Source organism: Haemaphysalis longicornis, unplaced genomic scaffold (assembly GCF_048455015.1).
Source record: "Haemaphysalis longicornis isolate Haplotype H1 unplaced genomic scaffold, Haemaphysalis longicornis Haplotype H1 scaffold_1, whole genome shotgun sequence".
Classification (NCBI taxonomy): domain Eukaryota; kingdom Metazoa; phylum Arthropoda; class Arachnida; order Ixodida; family Ixodidae; genus Haemaphysalis; species Haemaphysalis longicornis.
The window spans coordinates 276,675,778-276,691,801 of NW_027526203.1; positions in this window are offsets into that span (position 1 = coordinate 276,675,778).

Consider the following 16,024-nt stretch of genomic DNA (forward strand, 5'->3'; position numbering starts at 1 on the left):
TTCGCGTGGTTTATATTCTTATAAAAGTAATAATTTATTGTCCGGGATTGGTTAATCACATCCCAGAAACATATTTTTCTGCGACGTATATATTCGAAACGAAGCCGCATTCGTTCTCCACGCTGCAAAATGAAGCCAACCTCTCCCTGTGTCAGTATCAGGTCTAAACGAGGCGACAGTGGAATTCATTTGTGCCTGACGTATTTGGAGGTGACAGAGGTGATATGCTGCTACCGTCGCCGACACCCGGAAGAGCGGCGACGATGCGCGCAGAACCGCGTCCCCGCGGGTGGCTCTTCCAGGCGATCGCGTGCTTTACGATGATGCAGCTACTTTTTAAGTGACCTAAACGTACTCTTCGCCTATAAACGTCAACATAACAAGTTTTTTTTAGTGCGCGGAAAGGTGAAAAGAAGCGAAACAGAACCAAAACACTGCACGAGTCCCTATCAGCCACGCAGCGCTCATCCCGTCAACGCCGCGGAGAAGCGGCGGCAGGCGGCGCAGCGATCGCGAAGCTCAAGGCGTATGCGCCAATCTCTGCTGTGCAGCGGACGGGGTATGCGGCGGGAGAAGGACTACTATGATGGAAGGCGCAAGGTGCTGGGCGCGAGAAGAAGCACGACCAGTATCGCGTGGCTCGGAACGAGAGCGTGCTCTAAGAGAACGTGCTGAGACATTCGCCTCCGCTGTCTTGCTCGTCTTTGGTCTCCGTCTCTTTTCAAACGTCTTGTTGGCCTCCGGCTACAAACCTCCGTAATGAACAGGCGCGACAGGGCATCAAGCCATCGGGGTATGCGCCTCACCGACATAGATCATGAAGGATTATGTCAAATGCACACACGAGGATATGCGCCAAAGAGGTGTCAGGGAAGACGATGAACCCCAAGAGGTGCATGCGCCATAAAACGAGCCATGGGGATCTCAACGCTCGGACCTGCGTTCCCATCGGCTTCGCCTTGCGAATAAATGAGTATATATATATATATATATATATATATATATATATATATATATATATATATATATATATATATATATATATATATATATATATATATATATATATATATATATATATATATATATATATATATATATATATATATATATATTTATATATATATATATATATATATATATATATATATACTCATTTATTTATATAGCGAAACAGAATTGGAAATGAGGGGCTCGTTAACTTAACATAGAAATAAGGGTAGGCAGACCAGGAAGCCAAGGAAAGCAAAAGGGAGGTAGTGGTAGGTCATTTTTTATCCATAAAACAGATGCATATTTTTGAAAGAAAGAAAGAAAGAAAGAAAGTGGAGGAAAACTGAAGAAAAAAAGTCCTCTTCCTGAAACGTCAGTAAACTTTTATGTTTATTTTTAATGTCTTTCTCGTGTGTCTCTGTCTCTATTTACCGTATTTCTTCGCGCTCTGTGTTATATATATATATATATATATATATATATATATATATATCAGGGTGTTGAACCGAAAAAATACCGGTTCGGTCACGGTTTGGGAGCTTGAACCAGTTCGCGAACCGGTTCGATGAGCTCAGTTATCACTGGAATTAGAAAAAAACATTTAGTAGCTTAAAACGCAAACCAAAACACAAACAATAATTCAAAATGCTGCTGTTCCCCAAGGGCAGTGGCGCAATTTCAAAGCAAACTTTAAACAATCACGAGATATTAGAAAAACAGATGAAGTGGCGACGATTTACCCCCAACGACCTTCCAGTTTCTTCTGGAGAAAATAAAGATTATCTTATCTTATCTTTCTCGCCCAGACTTTATGTTGTCCTAGCGACTATTCATAAACTCACCGCCAAGAGATATGACGGTGGGATATATTTTCTGCCCTTTCCTTTTTTTGTTGAAATCCCAATCGTCGCTATGGAATCGCCCATCACGCTAACCTTGAAGCCTTAAATTTAGGCCTGCGTACAGGCGCGTTCAAATACCAGCGCTTAATACCAATGGCGCACATTTTTTATATTTGTAACAAAACAGAAAAATCCTACTACAACAGGCACATAAATACTACAAATGAATTAGATTATTTGGTCACCCTCAATAATTTGTTAGCTGTCACCTTATCAAATGTGTTCACCTTATCAAACGCTCAGTCACTGCAATATTGCTCTAACCACTGTCATTCCTTTTGCGATAGCTATACCGGATGTGTGCACTACAATCAGTATGTCATCGTACCGCCTGACCCCCGGCCATCGTTCCGTGTGCTACATTGCGGAATTTTGCAACAGATTATGCTGTTACAAAATGAAGGGGAAATTTGACGCGCGGAGAATGAGATGGGACTTTTTTTGGTAGACACTCTTTAATTCTTCCACAGCAGTACTCCCCTCCGGAACGAGTAGCAGTAGAAGTAATGTAGCGAGTTGGGCAGTCAGTACAAGTGCACCTTCGAAAAAAAGCAGATCTGAAAGAGACGAAACTGCAGAACAAGCAGAAAAGATGATCACTGGGCGAATGGGACAGTGTGAAGTACCGGCCTGCCTTTCTGCACGTGTCATCTGCTTTATTACTGTTTCTGCTTCCAAGACGAGGTCGAGGGCTGCAGTTTCTTGCCAAGGGATTAAGTGCGCACCTTAACAGTTTTCCCTGACGTATTTGTTGTTATTTGTATCTGTAAAAAACGGAACTTGTCCACTGTACTGTCCTCAAAAATTGACCACGGAACTCATTTCCTTCGCATTGATGACTCGTTTGGTTGTGAAAGGCAAGGCAAAGAAAAGTATAGAGCAATATCCACATATTGGTGCTTTTTTACTTATTCAGTTTTACTTCCTTTTTGCTTAATATTTTAAAACATGATTTGCCTTTTTTTTTTGTTATTTTCCGTGTAAACACATTTAACAAAAAACTGGCGCATTTGATGCCCCGTGCTATATCTCTGCTCTGAGGTGCAGCTTATGTTGCAGGCCGGCAGACTTATTTTAACCAGCTGGTGATATTAAACGTGGATCAAAATCTCGATACACGGACGTTCTCGATTTCCATGTACTTCAGAAAAACGGTCGTGGGGAAGGGAGATCGAGGCCACTTGTGGTCAGCAGCAAATGGCTTAGCCACTGAGCAGCTCCTGCGGTCACACTTCTCAAGTATTAACAATTTGCAGGTGTCGGACCTTTTAAGCAGATTATGAAATGCAAAAAGTTTGCACACATCGGGTGTGGGCTTTCGCTGTTGCGCAGTGGAGCACTCCTGCAGCCTGATTGCTCCAAAAAAGTCGCAGCTTGGGAAGGGCAAAGTCGTTTTATATTCCCGGCAAGCTGTCGAGAATGACATTTCGTTTGGTCAGCATGCACTAGCTCGTGCTTCCAGCAGCAACAGACCATTGCCACATTGGTGCTCATTCATTTCCCCTGTTGTTACATAGAGCGTGATAGTGTATAATTGTCTGGAGGGGACAGTGCGCGAGCGGGTACGAAGTTGATGGTACGTGAAAGAAAAAAAGGCCTGAATTGCATTGGCTGTGCAATATCAACAACGGAGGGTCGAACCGTTTCGGCGTGAACCGGTAACCGTTATGTCTTTTTTCGGTTCAGTTCCGGTTCGGGTTCAGCGTGCTCAAAAAATAACGGTTCAGTTCCGGTTCGGTTGCGGTTCGACACCCTGATTATATATATATATATATATATATATATATATATATATATATATATATATATATATAGAGAGAGAGAGAGAGAGAGAGACAGAATAAGGGTTGCCAGTCAAGAAAACCACCTCGGAAAGCAAAGGGGGGAATGCGGTAGGTCATAGAAGCAGATGAATAATTTTTTTAGTCATAAAGAAAGTGGTGAAAAAATGTTTGCCGGGTGGGAACCGAACCCACGACCTCCAGAATACCGGTCTGGTGCGATGACCACTACGCTACCGGCGGGGCTGTTTCCGCACCACTTTCTCTGGTATTTATATTAAGGTTTTTTTTTTGTTTGTTTCCTGCACTTTGGGGTGGTAGCCAGCGCCACTCGGACTACTCGGGTTGAAGGGGACCTTCTTTTTAACCCCCGGGCCGTGACTCTAGTGTCTGCGACATGTCGAGGGTGGTCGGCCAGCGTTGAACCCTCTTAAGCTACCTGTTTCACCAAGACTGCCAGAACAGAGGCCTCGCTATGCATGTAGCGAATCAGAAATGGGAAATGAGGGGCTCGGCGAATTAAGACAGCGAATGAAAGTTTGACATCCACCTAAATGCAGCCATACGGCTACAAAGGAAAGCTATACAGCTTTCTCAGAAACTTCGCAGTTGACGAAAAATTCGTCCTGGTCCAGTATTCGAACCCGGGACCACTGCTTAACCGGAGCAGTCGCTGTACCAACTGAGCTAACCAGGAGGTTAGTCGTTTGTAGCGCGAGAGCGAATTGATCAACAACTCGAAGTGAAGAACAGGTGTTAATCGACCAGATTTAGGGTAAAAGGGTTGGCAGTCAAGAAAACCTCGGAAAGCAAAAGGGGGAATGCGGTAGGTCATGGAAACAGATGAAGAATTTTTTGAGACAGAAAGAAAGTGGTGAAAAAATGCCCGCCGGGTGGGATCTGAACCCACGACCTCCAGAATACCGGTCTGGTGCGATGACCACTACGCTACCGGCGGGTTCCCACCCGGCGGGCATTTTTTCACCACTTTCTTTCTGACTCAAAAAATTCTTCATCTGTTTCTATGACCTACCGCATTCCCTCCTTTGCTTTCCGAGGTTTTCTTGACTGCCAACTGCCAGCCCTTATCCTGTCTTAATTCACCGAGCCCCTCATTTCCCATTTCTGATTCGCTATATATATACATAATCATAAACTGTCACTGGCAATTGGAAGGATTATAAAGCTAGGCATAAGCGAATGTTCATCCTTTAACCCGGCTGCATAGCAACGCAACGATGACCCATTCCTTTGTTTGAGAGTGCAAGCGAAGGCATTCTGATGCAGTTCTCTTTAAAAGATGGATTTCAAGTGACTCGATAACTTCACGCGTGAGCTATCTTTCGCTTCTTCCTTCCCCTCCAATGACACTAAACTCGTCAAAAGGGACATTATCTTCTCTTGTTTGGGAAAATTCTTATTTGAAGTTGAGCGTCTGCTTGGCCTATCTGCCGTCGGCTGGATACCCGCGCCATCTGATACCAGAGCAGCCTGTGTCCTACGGAAAGAGATAAAACGTGGATATCATGACTTCCAGCCGTCAAGGCAAAAGGAGGAAAAGCTTGTAGTGGTGCCCTAGATGGGCAGATTTGCGCATAATCTTAAGAAAACAGCATGCCGTCCGGAGCTGACGTTATCTTCTCTGCTCCTAAGAGACTTTTCAAGCTTTGCTCAATGGTGAGTTGCGAGGTCAGAAAAGAAGTACCGTGCTCGAGAAAGCGCAGGAAACAGTTCGTCGAGTGCAAGGAAGGCGCCATTTACTCTCTCCCGCTGACTTTGAACTTCTCCCTGTATGTGAACACCGTGACGTCACGAAACACTGCTGGCAGCCGCGAAATGCGGCGGTCGTTGGCGAAACGCGCCTGCGCCGACCATAGGTCGGCGTACTCACTCGTGAGTACACTCATTTGTACTCATTTGTACTCAAACTCATGAGTGAGTACGATGATGAGTGATCACACACCCAGAAAAAAACAGTGAGTACGATGACGAGTGAGTACAGGGGTAAGTCCACTACTCGTGAGTACAGTACTCATGAGTACACTACTCATGAGTATGAGTACTCATGAGTACAGTATTCATGAGTATGAGTACTCATGAGTTTGAGTACTAATGAGTATGAGTACTCATGAGTACACAGTACTCATGAGTACACAGTACTCATGAATACACAGTACTCATGAGTATACAGTACTCATGAGTACACAGCACTCATGAGTACAATACTCATGAATACTGTGTACTCATGAGTACTGTGTATTCATGAGTATATGCACTCCTGAGTACAGTAGTGCAAACAAGTTTTATCACGAGCTCGAGTCCGGACGCGCGTGTACGAGTCGCAAACATTTAGCGGTGCCGCTGTGCAGCTTAACTGTCAAGGATGGTAAAATTAGACAACGAAAACTGCACCTCCCTCCTTTCCGGTCCCTGTTTGGCGCGTTTTTCGGCGGTCGCTCGCAAAGGGGTCAGTCACGGTGAAGAGGGAAAAAGGAGGGGGTGTGGGCCCGGCGGGAAACGCGGCCTCAGTTGCTCTTCTCTGATGGGACTTGTTGACTGCCGCAGTTATTTTTGTTGACGCGGCCTGTGAACGCGTGGCGGCTTCATTGCGCTTGCTCCCTTGCAATTGTTTTAGGGGAGAGGCGGTGGAGGCTGCTAACAACGCACGAACTAGGCGCACTGAAGTCCCTCTTTTTCGGTCTTCAGAAGTTTCCGTAGACGCATGTCACGCTGAGTAGTCTTTTCGTGAGCCGAACCGCTCATTTCAACAGTCGCAGTTAATTTACGTAACTCGCGTCAAACCGACTGCGTGGTTTGTAACGTTCGCTGTGCGTATTCGAGCGACAGTTTGGCTGATGTACGTGCGCCCATATGGTTTCATTAGGTTCCCGTTTTGAAACATTTTGCTCAGGTTCGCTAGTAATATGGTCTCGTGTAGTGCCATTTACAAGTGAGCATATAGCCCCACCGTGCACTACGGCGTGCACGCGCGGCGGTGGAATTTGCCCCAGCAATGGAAATAAAATATCCGAGTACACCTAAGCACGTTTGTGAGTCGTGAATCGGACATCATAATATCCAGTTCAACGCGTGCGGCGCCTTGTTTAGCCTCACATATTTTGTCGAAGAGCTCTGTCATCTTGCCGCTGGAGGAGTGTTTTGCTTTCGAATGGCTTTACTTTCGAGTGGCAACCCGATTCGCCGCTTCTCGTTTATGCCACCGTGTAATGAGGGCGCTGACGATGATGGTGAATTTCGGTGGTTGTTATTCCCCTACCTTCACTACTGTTTACAGGCGGGGCGACCACCCCTCGCTAGCAACTATACCGCCGAGTTTAAGCTCGCACTGTGAGAGGCCTCGTGAAGGAATTGTTTTGAATTGATGAACGCCAACGCCAGACGCCGGGATTGTCGCTTAAGCTCTCATCTTGGAACGTCTCGTAAAACATGTAGATTGCACATAACGACGTCACCGCACTTTTTGATCGATCGCTGCCATCTTCATCCGCGTTGCTCGAGATAAGAGCTGCAGATTTCCACTGTGCAACCAACCCACCAACTCGGCAATACAGTGACGTCAGTGCAAGCTATCACGCCTCCGAAAAACGCGTCTACAAACTTTGTTCTCGAGTACACGAAGCACGGCAGAGCAGTTCGACACTGCTTTAACGGCTGCCAAGCACCGGCAGCAACTGGGTGCCCTGCGGCCCTCGACTGCGACCGATACCCTCTCCCCCCCCTCCCCCCCCCGAACACACACACACACTGTTGGGACTGGGCCATTCTAGCTCAGTCACCACTGTTCGATTCACTTCACTTTATTTCCTTAAAGACCCCACAAGGGGGTGTTACATAAGGGGCGCGTTGTACAACATAGATACAAAAGCCACAGGTTAACAATACAGATGCATAGATGTTGCGACGTTGCCCTGCTCAGTCCGCCATCGACGCGGCGCAGAGGAGAGCGATGAAGTTGTCGAGCCGACGGTGATTTTAGGCTGCATTCATATACAATATATACAAAGGTAGCAAGAGCGTTATATGGCTCGCGCAGAGGCACTTCTCAACTCAGGGCCTCCGATGAAATGCCGCCGCACAGCCGCTGCTTCAAGGCTGGTTTTATACCCCCGGGGTTCCGCCGCAGCCGCGTGCAGTTCGAATCTTTCCAATCAGGACTATCACTGGCCGCAGTTTGAATCCGGCGAATGCAGGCGAAGTGATTGCGTCAGCCGAGCCATGAATGGGAAAGGGGAGGTGACTCAGCGGCGCCGTCTCCAGAGTCTACTCGTCGCTGCGTGTCTTTTGCGGTCCGGTCGTCCCAAGCATGATTTGGTGCGGCCGTCTCGATGGGAAAAGGAGAGTAGACTCGGCGGCGCCGTGTGCCGCCAATTGCGGCACGTCTGCCGCGGGCTGGCTGACCGAGGCGCGAATCGGGCCCACCGTCGGCGCGTCGCCAGGTGCAGCAAATTTGTGTCGTGTGCTCTGGTTAACCGCACACACACGCATAGAAAAATTAGTAAGATCAGACCCGTGTGTGTTTTGGCCTAGCTGTTAACGGAAATAGACACAACGATGCGTACCGCCCGTCCTGTCCCTTTTTCGCGGCGGGACCTCCCTCTTTGGCTTTTCGCGCGCTAGCCGGTTTTCGTCTTTCTGTTTATCTCTTACTTTGCGGGCTGGCGGCGGTTGCGAGGGGTATGGTTGCGCAATGTTCGCAGAATTCGGAACAGTGGCGGCAGCGTCCCTTTCCAGATGGTTTTAAAGGAGCCATGAAGAGAAAATACAACTTCGTTTAATTTGAAAGAACTAGGATTCAGTATCTCACTCAGCTCCATTACAGCCACAAAAGATGTTTTTTTAACGCAAAAAACGCAAGAAGTATTTAAAAACTTTCAAATTTTGCGCCACAGTGACGTGTTATGAGCAAGAATGACGTCATACGGGCCAACAGTAAAACAATTTTCAGTGCGTTAACTGCACGTTAGCATTCAAGTGATGCGCTCAAATGGAACTAGAGGCCCCATTACAGACGTCCAGTCATGTGTCGTCGCGACAGTTCCTTTTCACCCGAACCACCTAAGAAGAAGAACAGGTCAGTTAGGCGGCCGCCAATTGCACAAACAAGGTTCCGTGACGTCATAGAAAAGTTGCGGGAAATTGGCTAGGGGGTCGCGACTGCTTCACACGTTTTCTTTAATATCTCCGTTATTTGTTCGAAGATTGCGATGATATTGGTATCATTGTTATCGGGACTAAGCCGTCTTTCTAATAAACCTAACTTGTATTTTGTCTTCATGGCTCCTTTAAAGACGATAGTCTTTCTTCGGCCACTTGAGCGCGACAATGTTGCCTGTCAGTCTGTCTGTCTGTGTCCGTCATAAAGATAATTCATTATTGCAACCTAATATCACGCCCCGCTGTACACATGGGGGCTACTGGGGTCGCCGTTAAGTAGCTTCATGTACATAATGCGCCCTCTCTACAACTGGCCAACTGCCCCGCGATTCAACCGCGATTCAGCGCGCGATTCAAAACGCGAGTGCGCACGTCCCGTTTCGCTCTCTCCCGTGTACGTGCCTTCGCGCAGTGGGAAGCCCTACGACAATGCACCGTGTAAGACGTTTTCTTCTCGGGCTCCTCTGTCCTGATGTATATGTAATCTCAGTATTTCTAATTAGTTAAACATTTTATTTTTTTCTGTTTAGCCTTTCATTCGAGCCACGACCTAGCTAAGATGTTGCAGTCAACAGGATCATGATTTAAGGCCACGGGAGGACGAACGGACGAACAACCTGGACGGACCGCACCATGACTACGAGAGTGCAGCACGCAGACATGGGGCACCGACGCACTCCACGCCAGCGGTGGTCGACACAGTGCTGACTTCAACGGAACGCTACGTCCTATGCTCTACGAAGAAACAGCAGTTCGTGAGCGCACTACGATTACGAGGGCTACCCTGCTCTGGCCGTAAGGACATCATCTTGCGTCTTCTAGAGGACAACGAAGAACGTCGCCATCTCTCCAAACGAACGAATGTGCCAACGCTACTTCAGGCTGCCTCCGACAACAAACGGCAGAGGACCATGCAAGCGGCGCTGTTTGAGCGCAGAAGGCTGCGTGATGAACGAGAAAGTTTTCTGAGACAACTGGCGAGAGTCGGCCGCACGTTTTCCACGGTGCCTGGACTGCACGAGATCCGAGCACAGGCAGAATGCACGACGGCACGCACATGAACGAGACGACGCATGCAAAATTGTGATTGCGTGCTCACCGGACCTTTCCCAGGTAATCGCCACGATTACGGAGACGCATCGAAGGTCAGTGCATTTCTGGCGAGATCACGAACACACGTTGCTCTGCTACATCGCCCACGAGCTACATCGCCCACGCGCAGGTCATTCCAGCAACGATAAGCGCAACTTACGCAGCGCGCACGAGCCAGAAGGCACCACGTTCCTGGCACCCGCTCTTCCGCCACAGACGTACACGAACGGAACGCAACGGAGCCGGTACGTCCTTTTTCCGCACGTGCTGTCCCGGCGCGGGTCCACGCCACCAACGACATCGCATCCGGATTGGTGGATATGGCCACGACAAGCGAGCAAGACGCACGGCGCCCGAAATGCACCATACGTGGCGAACGACCGCACCCCAATTATAGGGGAGTTTCCTAGATAAAACGAGACGCACAGCGCACGAAACGCACCAGAAGTGACGAACGACATCCAACTTGAACCAGTGGAGCTGACCACGGAGAACGAAATGCACAACGCACGGAACGCCACCAAGCCGCTGCACACACGGAGGAAACTGCTGTTCGCGACATCCTCCGCTCCCAATGCAGGTGCTATCCGGACTTGGCCAGCGAATGTTACAAGCGCAGAAATCACCTGGCTACAAGCAACAAAAGACCCAGCGCACGCGGTTCAACCCTACCGGAAAGTACGAGCTCTCCGACACCCGCTGCTCCCGCCCGAGTCCAGCGGACAAACGGCATGACAAGTAGGTCCGTCAACGAGCAACGACACGGCCAGCGCATGCGGCATGTCCGAGCCAGAATTAACAAGATCACCGGCACCCGCGCTCCGATCGAGACTCACATGACAAACACCATTTCGTACAAGAGGACGCAACCGCGAGCAAGCGGACTCGCGATAAACGGATCCTGCTTGTATGGGAGAGATAGCAATAATATCATTCTCGAAACAACGGGCAAAAGACGAGGTCTTGAGCAACGACACGGACACGGCAAGAACGGCAACGAATGAACCCGATCCAGACGAAGCATCGAATGCCCTGACGATGAAGTCACGCTTGCGACGCCGAGGAATGTGGGACCGAACGGACGGCACGAACTACGCCCGCTTCCCCACCACAACGGTTTCACTTCCGAAACAACCACGGCGACTGCGAGCACGGAGCCGCAACGACTTTGACCGATCAGCCATGCCACCCTACGAAAACGCCCCGCTACCGCACACTAAACGAAAAGCCAAACGGCTCCCGCACCATACGCAACGCACGCGTCAATTCAAGCAACGTCCTCAACGCGCCGAACTATGCCATCCCTACACAGCGCAGCTCGCCACCGGACAAACCAGACGTCTACGCCCCCACATGCATCAAGCACGCGACGAGCTACACGAACACAATCGCCGACGGAAGCGGCGCAACCAACGCAACGCCGTAAACACTGTCAAGTTCAGGTCTGACGAAGTGAATCCCACGGCACACACACAATAAAATCAAGCAGATTTGAAATTCACCGAAACTCAACAAGACGAACACCCTCTTAACGAAGTTTCTAGTATCTGGAACAACAAAAAACAAACGCCAGCATCGAGCATCTGTGAACAAGCGGACAGTGATCTGGATACGAACGGACGTCAATCTACGCGAACGCTTCATTGTGCCAGGGGGCAGGCGCATTTCGGATTCAGAGCACGATTAGGATACGTATCAGCGCGCCCGGAAACGAAAACGGGCGACAAAAGCTGCCACCCGAAGACACGCAGAAAAACAGTTTACGGCCACGGCCGCACCGACAAGCCCCGAGCTCCCCTGAGCCCGACCCGGCCTGAGAACAAGACGAGACGCCAGGCGCAACGCGAGTGCTTACGTTCCGTTTCGCTTTCTCACATGTACAGTGTACTTGCCTTCGCACAGTAAGTCGCCCAACGACAGACGTTTTCTTGCTCTGTCCTGATTTATATGTAACCTGTGTTTTTCTAATCAATTAAACAATTTATTTTTTTACTTAGTCTTTCATTCCAGCTACGACCTAGCTAACAGTGCAGATAAGTTGATTATTCGTGAGTAATACAAATTGAGTACTCATGAGTACTGATTGAGTACTCATGAGTGCAGATAGAGTAGTACTCATGAGTGCAGAATGAGTAGTACTCGTGAGTGCAGAATGAGTAGTACTCGCGAGTGCAGAATGAGTAGTACTCATGAGTAGTACTCATGAGCAGTAGTACTCATTGAGTACTCATGAGTACAGATTGAGTACTCATGAGTACAGATTCAGTACTCATGAGTACAGATTGAGTACGAATACTCGTGAGGACAAATGAGTTTGAGTACAAGTGAGTACGATTACAAATGAGTAATTGATGAGTGAATACGAGTGATTTTGTGAACAGACGAACTTTTTGAGTCTGAGTTTGATTGAGTACAGCGTAAATATAAAAAAATGTGATTGAGTTTGAGTGAGTTCTTTCTGTTTTGCCGACCTATGGCGCCGACGGCCGCGCGGCGCCCGAAAGGAACGACGCGTAGCCGTCGCTTGCCGCCTACATTACAGGTCGGGGGTCTAGCTAGCCTAGCTGCTGCCGTCGCACCTTCATGTGACTTTCTGCACCTACAACCTCCGCAACACAACTGCGTACCGCATGGTCAACTGACGGCTGTGGCATGTATATCATCCGATAATCAGAGCGCGAATAGGACAGCCTGAAAGGGGTCATTCTGGAGGTTGGTGCTCTAGCAAAGCGTTCCATAAATGTTTTGGGGGTGTTATGTGTCGGCTCATACCAAGGGAAGCTCATTTATTTTTGTTTTCGAGGTACGCTTGTGCCGAGCGCTGCCTAAGGCAGCGTGTACGCTGCCTGTTTTTTGGTCTCCTTGCGTCGCCCGGATACGGTGGCGTACGCATGATTTCATATCGAGGAGGAATAGGAAAGGATGAAAGGAGGGCGAAGTGAAAATAAACAGCAACAAAACAAAAAATATAAAAAAGCCCAAGCAACAATTATTTAAATATATCGACGTGATGTCATGCTCTACATAAGTTACTGATTGCTTTGTTCATTTTTCTCCCAGTGATATTGCAAAAGGGTTAATCGTCACGGTGAGAGTACACGTAGCAACAGCATATGGTCGGTGCGTAGGCTGCGACACAAAACGAGGTATAGGTAGTCATGATTTCATGACAGTCAAAGTTAGTAGCTAGCCCTGTCTGTCCGTCCCGCCCTGGATCAAAAAATCCAGGGAAGGCGGGGGGGGGGGGCGGAGTGGGCCTCCGCCCCTCGGATGCCCACCCCCTCAGTTGCGTTCGCCAGTGCCCGGAGGCGACAACTGGAGAACACATTCACTTAGTAAGTTCCCTGTGTGCAACTTTTTTTTTTCTAGTAGAATGTGCAACAACACGGACGCGTGAGCGCCCCATCTCGCGGCGAACAGACACGATGCTGAGTGATTCCCGGCCGCGGCGGCAGCTTTTCTGATGGAGGCGAAAAGCAAAAACGCCCATGTGTACGAGATTGCGGCGCACGTTAAAGATCCCCAGGTGGTCGAAATTAATCTGTAGCCCTCCACTACGGCGCGCCTCATCGCCTGCGTTGCGTCGGCGTGTTAAACCCCTCAATCAATCAATCAATCAATCAATCAATCAATCAATCAATCAATCAATCAATCAATCAATCAATCAATCAATCAATCAATCAATCAATCAATCAATCACGATGCTGAGTGCAGGCACGGCAAGCATCTGTTTCACCTTGGTTTCACGACATAATAATCAACAAGCACCGCCAATAAATTTATTGCCCTTACAGGCAAGCGTTCCTCTCGAACGGATTTCTTCTGCTCCCTATACGACAACAAATCGGTCGATCGGCGGTGGGCGGTGTTGGGAAATTCGTCGTCGATATTTTCGACCACCCAAACCTTTATCAGACTGGTGGATAGCCCCCCTTATACTTGTACATAATTTTTTTCTTCTCCTTGAACTTCGCCTTCATGATTGGCACGGCACGACCCCACCACGGTCCACTTCGACCACACTTCGACCCTGGTTCGCAACAGCGGCTATCATTAATAGCTGGTTGAAACATTTATTGCGTCTCGCTGGTGCAGGTTAGACATTCAAGTCTTTTTAATACTGTATTCTACTTAGTCAAAATATGGAAATATTTCGCAGCATGAAAATTCCTCTTGCCACTATTTGCTTTGAACGTTTAATACCCCCTATTTCAGTGGACAAAATTACTGCTTGTGCTTGATAGATAAACAACATCGTTTCATGCATCACCTAATCGGCGTGGACGGCCAAGGTGTGCCTGCGTTTCAGAAAACAGCAGAAGTTCGAGAATGGAAAATGTTGGCTTTGGCTGCCCTTTGGCGGCCAGACTTCTCGGCGCATTGCGCGCGTCCACATTTACCCTCCGAATTTAAGTTTTGGGGAAAGCGGAAGAGTCTGATGCCTCTGCCTTTGCTGGCACGATTTGCGCAACCCAGCGGCATCGGAAAACCAACACACGAAGATAAGCCCCAGTTCTGTGCGCGTCCAAAGCAGCCTTACTGCATAATCGCCGCGTGCCAGTCCGAATGTTGTGCCAACCACCCACCCTGCCGCCACGTCCCGACCGCCTTGTGACGTACCCCGGAAGGGGTCCATTATATCGGCCACACGTGTATATATATATAGTGTGCGAACGATATATGCTTAGAGAACACAACCTTGTTGAAAAGCCTTGTATCGGGACTTATCTTTGCCCTACAGATGCTGGGCTCGGGCTCAGCTCTTCGCGGAGTGCGCAGTCGTTGCAAAAAGGAAGGATAATCTCCCGCGTGAAGTGATCGAAGCACTCGAAATCGATTGTTTTACAGATAAAAGCATCCGCTTGTTTTCGGCTGCGCTTTCAAAAATATTTATCTTAACGTATGTATGTAGGCGAAATGTCGAGTGTTTGTTTTTAAGCCTTCCCTATTGGCTGTGGCAACGCATATATACCGTATTTTGGCGCGAATAACCCGCATAAAAATGCGAAACTTTCAGTGGCAAAGTAGGGGTTCGGATAATACGCGGTTTTTTTTTCTTTAGTGCAGCTTCACGACAATGCGCGTTGTGCCGTGAAGATGACCTGGTGTATATTGATTGTGGGGTTTAAGGTGCCGACGCAACGCAGGCGGTGAGGCGCGCCGTAGTGGAGGGCTCCGGATTAATTTTGACCACCTGGGTATCTTTAACGTGCGCCGAAATCTCGTACACACGGGCGTTTTTGCGTTTCGCCTCCATCAGAAAAGCAGCCGCCGCAGCCGGGAATCGAACCCGCGACATTGTGCTCAGCAGCGCAACGCCTTAGCCACTGAGCTACCGTGGCGGGTAAGATGATCTGGTGTACAACAGTGAGGACTGCGGAGCATGACACTGAGTGAATTATTACTTTCGCCTTCAGTGTATTCTACTTGCTAAATGTGCGCTTTTTCTGTCTGCATAGTATGTGTTGTTTTGCTCGAGCAGTAGCTTTGGTGCAGCCTTTACGGTATCAAATGTGGGGGCAATACGCGAGGATTTTTTTTTTCTTTTCCGGCGGGCTGGAAGTGGGGGTGCGGATTATATGCAGGGGCGGGTTATACGCGCAAAAATACGGTATGTGAATATTCTTCGAATAAAAATCCAGCTGTTTTCAGTGCTGTGTTGTCTTCCTTTCTCTATGCGCCCTTGTCTCAGTCAGCTGTAACCCCTTTTAAGATGCATCACCAATTAACCCCCCAAGCCATCCTCGTGAATGTACTAAATAAATATCCAGCCAGGAATTGCGATTATGACGAAATAATTGGCTCCATAAAAACTAAGATGAATGAGGCACAGCGGCGAAACCGATAAAAAGGGAAGAAAAAACCTTGAAGTTTGTGGAAGATGGAAATAAAAGAGGCAATTGGCCGCCAGAAAAAATGCCCCGAGAGTACACAGAAAGGCAAGGAGCGTAGAAGTGGGTCAAAATTAAATTTAAAAAAATGGGACAGCTACCGGGAGAAAAAAAAAGCAGGGAAAGTGCAGAAAGGGGTGTACGCAAAAATTAACCAATACACGACCACTGAATCTGGGAAATACGTGGA